At 34.3% G+C, this 6,685-nt stretch overlaps 1 pseudogene; it reads right to left on the bottom strand.

The window, feature by feature from the left end:
* Window positions 1–697: 697 nt before the first annotated feature.
* On the bottom strand, window positions 698–1,276 carry LOC122916745 (annotated as a pseudogene).
* Window positions 1,277–6,685: the final 5,409 nt, after the last annotated feature.

Below are 6,685 nucleotides of genomic sequence, written 5' to 3'. Positions count from 1 at the left end.
ATGTTAATCATCTATCCAAAATACCATCACAGCAACATTTAGAGTAGTCTTTGACTGAACAACTGGGCACCTTAGCTCTCAGTCAAGTTAACACATAAAATTAACCATCACAGGGGCACCTGGGTGGCTCACTTGGTTAAAGGGCTGCTTTTGGCTCAGGTCATGATCTCTAGGGCCTGGGATCCAGTCTTCATCAGGCTCCCTTCTCAGTGGGGAGTCTGCTTCTCCCTCTGCCTCTCCTCCTGCTCCTGTGTTCTCAGTCTTTCTTTCTCTCTCTCTCTCTCTCTCAATTTATATAAGTAAAATCTTAAAAAACAAAACAAAACAAAAATAAAACTGACCATCACAGACAATGCTCCTTACAAAAAAGCACCTCTTTCCCTTCTCAAAGTAATCACAGTGCTGACATTTCTTCCTTAGTTCAAGAAGTGATTGTTTAGTTTCCTTTGTTTTAGAGTTTTACTACCTAAGTATGAACCCCTACACACTATGATTTAGGTGCAACTGTTTTTGAATTGAATACGAATGGAATAGTACAGCATGTTTTCAACATATCTGTTCTTGCTGTTGTTTTAACAAACTCAGAAGTTTATTGCAGGACACTTGGACAGTAGATAAATGGAATGGAAATGCCTACATGTCATTATGAGAATCATCCACGCTGAATTTAAAAAGCACTTCCAGCAAGATTTCGTTATCATGATGTTTTCTTTTGCTTCTTTTCATTTTCTTTTTTCTCTTTTTCAATTTCAGCAACATATTTCTCAATTTCTTGAGGGGTTGATCTCACCTCATGATAACCAGTTCAGTGTTTTTTGCTGCCAGACAGAATCTCTTCTGGGAGGGCCTTGATAACCAGCTCAGGTCATCTATCTTGGGTCTGTGTCTCTATGGTTTTGTCAGCGTAATTCTTCTCTGGAAAGTCACACCCTGACTTGGCACCCTAGCCTATGACATTGGCCTTCAGTCTTGATATGTCCCCCAAGGGTCAGTCTGGTGAGTCTGGGGGTGCCATCAAATTCAAAACTTGCAAAAAGTGCAGAGATGTCAAACAGCTTGTGTCCATTGCTCTGCATGTAGTGCTACTTGTGACTGGTAATGAAGCCACACCACGGTGCCTGGGTCCTTCATGGTCAGTCGGTGGTTCTGGCATTCCACAGGCCCTGTTGATGACTATCCTCATGCCAGAAGTGATCCCTGCAAATCCCATGCAGACACTGTCATCCAGTGCCTGCTGTATCTGGTTTTTGTTTGTTTGTTTTGTTTTGCCAAACATACTTATGGGATCAATAATGTAACCAGTGATATATTTGATTTTAAATTTATCATCTCACAATGTGCTTTGTGATTCTTTACTTCCCCTTCCCAGCATTCTTTTGATTTGATTATTTTATTATTCTTTTATTTTTTCCACTTAGTTTGGAATTTACACACTATTTTACTATTAATTGGTCAAAGGTAAAGACAATACCATGCAAGCTTGACTGATCAAAGTTGATGTTTTTGGATCTTTTACTCCTTTACACTGATAAACACTATAGTAGAGTTTAACTATTAGATCCAAACTGAAAACTGTCTTTTGCAGAAGCAGATTTTAAGATTATGTATAATATGTTGGTAACATGTTAAATAAGGGTTTCCAGGAGAAATAACAAAGATGTGTAACTAATAGCAAGCAAAAGGAAGGGGAAAAGTCTCACCTGGTAAGTTTGGAGTGTAAGCAATGCCTCAGTGCTGCTTTGCCCTTTGCAAAAGAAATAGGTTTTTATGCTCTAGCGACCAAGAGTTTTTGGCCAAGAATTGCAAGGAATTGAGATTGGAGGCTAACAGAAATGGGAGAACAATTATCTAGGGAAACAGAGTGGAGGATCAACATTATTAGTTTTATTCATCCCCTCAATTTAAATGCTATTTTCCCATTTTGTTTTAATTCTAATCCATTTGAAGCCCTTATAATGCATTACCTTTACAGCTATGTAGCCAATGTTCATTTAGATTTGCACATACACATTTAGTAGTTTCATGCCTTCCCTACTATCCACACTTCCACTAGAATGGTACATTTTTTAAGATTGATGAATATGCACTGACATACCATAAACTCCCAAAGTCCATACTTTACATTTTGTCCCTATGCTTCATTCTTGGTGTTGTACGTTCTGAGGGTTTAGACAAAGCATAAAGATGTGTATCCTCCTTCACGGTAACATACATATGATTTCAACGAACCCCAAAAAAATCTCTGTGCTGCTCATCACTTATGGGAGTCTATTTCTAATTTATCTAAGCTGTTTCATTGATCTATTTATGTATTCTTTGTCAACAGCACACTGTCATGATTACTGTAGATTTAGGACAAGTCTTAGAATTGGGTAGGGTAGTCCTGCAACTTTGTTCTTCTTCAATATTGTGTTGGATATTCTGAGTCTTTTGCCTCAGAGTGGGTCAATATCCACAAATTAACTTGCTGGGATTTTGATGGAGACTGCATTGAATCTATTGATAAGTTGGGAAGAACAAATATCTTGACATTTTGAGACTTCTTATCTCTATATATATTTAGTTTTTTTTAATTGAATTTGTGAGAGTTTTGTAGTTTGCATCATGTAGATTTTGTATACATTTTGTTAATTTTTTTTACCTAAGTATTTGAAAAGCGGGGTGTGCTAATGTCTTTGCCTAAGCAAGGACATCTAGTATGATGTTGAAAAAAGTTGTGATGGGAGGTGTCCTTGCTTTGCCCTTGATCTTAGTGAGAAAGCTTAATTATCATGTAAGCTGTATGATCTTTAGATATTCTTTATCAATTTGAGGAAATTTGCTACTATTCCTACTTTAGTGAGAGTTGTTGCATTATGAATGGGTATTAGGTTTTATCAAATGCCTTTTCTGTGTTTATTGACATGATTATGTGAATTTTCTTTTTTAGCCTATTGGTGTGATGAATCCACTAATGGATTTTCTTTCTTTTTTTTTTTTTTAAGATTTCATTTATTTATTCATGAGACACAAAGGGAGAGAGAAGCAGAGGCCAAGGGAGAAGAAGACTTCCCACAGAGCAAGGAGCCTGATATAGGACTCAAACCCAGGACTCTGGGATCCTGACCTGAGCTAGAGGCAGATGCTTAAACATCTGAGCCACTTACGCACCCCACTAATAGATTTTCAAATGTTGAACAAGCTTTACATACCTGGTGTAAATCCCACTTGCTCATGTTGTATAATTTAACTCACTGATATTTTCTTGAAGATTTTTGCATCTATGTTCAGGAATAATTGCTCTTTTCTTTTAATATCTTTGGTTTTGGTATTAGTATTAGTTTAATACTGGCTTCATTGAATTAGTTAAGAAGTATTCTCTCTTCTTTATCCTTTGAAAGAAATAGTAGAATTTTACATATTTTTGTTTTCTTTTTTTTATAATTTATTTTTTATTTATTTTCAGCATAACAGTATTCATTATTTTTGCACCACACCCAGTGCTCCATGCAATCCTTGATAAAATTTACCATTGAATTCATCTGGACCTAGTACTTGCTTTTTTTGAAGGCTATTAATTATTGAATTAATATCTTTAAGATATAGGCCTATTTCAGTTGTCTATTTCTTGTAGGACTTTTGGCAGATTATATCTTTTGAAGAATTTGTCCACTTTTTTTTTTAGGTTATCTAATTTGTTGGCATAGAGTATTTATGAGTATAGTATTCCTTTATTATCATTTTAATATCCATGAGATTTGTAGTAATGTCCCTTCTTTCATTTATTTCTTTAAGATTTATTTATTTATTTATTTGAGAGAGAGAGAGCATGTGAGCAGGAGGAGGGGCAGAAGGAAAGGAAAATAGAGAATCTCAAACAGACTCCCTGCTGAGCATGGAACCTGATGCTGAGATCCATTTCAGGACCTGAAATCAGAACCTGATCCAAATCCACAGGTCAGATCCTTATACCAATTGGGCCATCCAGGCACCCTTCCAAGACCATTTATAAAGAGATTTTCTTCTTCCTATTGCATATTCTTTTCTGCTTTGTTGCTCCCAAGTGCTTTTGGTACTCTTTATTTAACTGGATTATTTTTATTGGTGTTGATTTTTTTTTTTTTTTTTTTTGAGAGAGAGAGAGTGTTTGCATGAGTGTGGGGAAAGGGCAGAGGGAGAAGGAGAGAGAATCTCAAGCAGACTTCTGGCTAACTGGGGAGCCCAACATAGGGCTTGATCTCACAACCCATGAGATCATGACTAGAGCCAAAATCAAGAATCAGAGGTTCAACAAACTTAACCACCCAGGTGACCCCCCCCTTTTAGACATTTATGATTTTAGTAACTTGTGTCCTTTTTCTCTTTGTTAGTCTGCTAGAGGCTTGTCAATTTTATTGATTTTCTCAGAGAAGGAGGTTTTAATTTCATGGATTTTTCTGTATTGATTTCCTGTTTAAATTTCATCGAATTCTGCTGTTATTATGTTATTTTTCTTCTGTTTATTTTGGATTTAGTTTGCTTTCTTTTTCTAGTTTCCTAAGGTGGGAATTTAGATTATTGATTTTAGATCTTTCTCTTTTTTCCTAAGATTTATTTTCAATGTTGTAAACATCCCTCTAACTACTGCTTCCACTGCAACCTTCAAATATTGATAAGTTGTGCTTTCAGTTTTTATTTTCTTGAAAATATTTCAAATTATCTCCTTTGATTGTTTCTCTGGCCAATGTGTTACTTAGTAGCATGTTATTTAATCTCCCCATATTTTGGGACCTTCCATTTTTCTGTTATTGATTTCTAGTTAAATTCCACTGTGGTCTGAGAGTAGATACTGTATGACTTCTATTATTTTACATTTGTGGAAGTGTGCTCGATGGCCCAGAATTTAGATATCTTGGTTTTCACCAAGATATACTTTTTTTTTTTATCATTTCTGTTGCACTTCATTCTTTTCTACATGTCCAAACTGACAACTGAGATCATATTTCTTCTTCCTCAGGAAAAAGCATTCACTTTATGACAGATTTGCTGATGGTGCATCTTATTAGAATTTGTCTATCTAGAAATATTATTTTTCACATCCATTCTTGAATTTTTTTCTTTATTTAAAATGTGATTTAAAATTATTTTCAATATATGTATTAAAATATTATTCTTCTGCTATCTTGCTTCCATTCTGCTATTAGAAGTCATCTATGAGCCTAATGGCTGCTAACTGTTGCAAACTTGAAGGTAATCTGTTTTAAAATTTCTTTTTGTGTTTGATTTTCTTTAGGTTCAAATAATGTGTTTGTATACAAATTTTACTTACTTCTTTTGTATTCATTTGGCTTCTTGCATCTACAGATGGTATCTTTTATCAATTAAAGGAAATTCTCATGCATTAAAAAAATATATTGTTTTTTCCACATTTTCTTCCATTTCTGTTGACTCCAATTAAATGTGTGTTATAGGGATGCCTGGATGGCTCAGGAAGCATCTGCCTTTCGCTCAGGTCATGATCCCAGTGACCTGAGATCAAGTCCCACATTGAGCTCCTTGCTCAGCAGGGAGCTTGCTGCTCCTCCGGCTTACACATTCTCTCTCTCTCTCTCTATCTCTGAAAAATAAATAAATAAAATCTTTTAAAAAAAAATGTGTTATATTTTCTTTCTACATTTTCCATGCCTCTTCCTCCACAATTTTTAAATCTTTTTGTCCCTCTGTGTTTAAATCTAGAACTTTTTAAAAAATTCTAGTATTGCTATTAATCCTACTGAGTTCTTAATCTTGATTAATGTATATTCCACTTCTAGACTTTCTAGTTGGTTCTTGCAAACCTCCAATGTATGTTTATATTTTTAAGTTCTTTGGTGACGTTTTAAAATTCAACTTCTCAACCCAGTAGAAAGAATATCCTTTTCCTACAATGAATTTTGGTGAGCTTATATCAGTTGTCAATAATTTCTGTTAGTTCTCAGACACAATGATTTGCCTTAACTTTTGCCTAGATTAGTTTAAATGTGTGTTGGGCAATGTATTTTAGAAATGTTTGTGATATAAATTGAGGAATTGATAATTAGAAGAATATGATGTTTTCTCAGAGAGAATTTCCTTTTGCTTCTACAGCATATGAAGGAAGGAACAATCTAAAATCATTGTAAGCCAATTTTACAAATAACTATCAAAATGTCCTAAGTCAGGATTCTGTGTCTGCAAGACTTACTTTAATTTTTATTTAAGTTTATTTCTGGGGAGCAGTTGTGCAGTTTATGTAATTAAGTATAATTAGAAGACTGTTTACCAGATTCCCAACTTTTCAGAGATCTTGGACTTCAACTTTTGCTTTTTATCTGAAGTCTCTCAAAATTGCTTCTTAGCCTCTTAGCCCAGAGAAAAAGCAACTTTATTATTATTATTTTGTATTTCCTGTTTCTTTTTCTATGAGTGAAAACTTTGTTATTTTATTTATAATTTTTAGGAAGTTCTATATTTTTTATTATATGGTTATTTTTGTATTTATACCTTCTCTAAAACCTTGGTACTCTGCTCTTTCTTTTGGTTTGATTTTTGTTTTTGTTTGTTTGTTTATTTGTTTGTTTTCTTTTAGTATAACTAACACACAATGATAAATTAGATTCAGGTGTACAACATAGTGATTCAACAGATTTATACATTATTCTGTGTTCACAAGTGTAGCTTACATCTGTCCCCATACATTGCTATTACA

Source organism: Neovison vison, chromosome 9 (genome assembly GCF_020171115.1).
Source record: "Neovison vison isolate M4711 chromosome 9, ASM_NN_V1, whole genome shotgun sequence".
Taxonomy (NCBI): domain Eukaryota; kingdom Metazoa; phylum Chordata; class Mammalia; order Carnivora; family Mustelidae; genus Neogale; species Neogale vison.
Note: the sequence above shows the minus strand (reverse complement) of the source record. Positions and strands in the feature narration are given on the sequence as shown.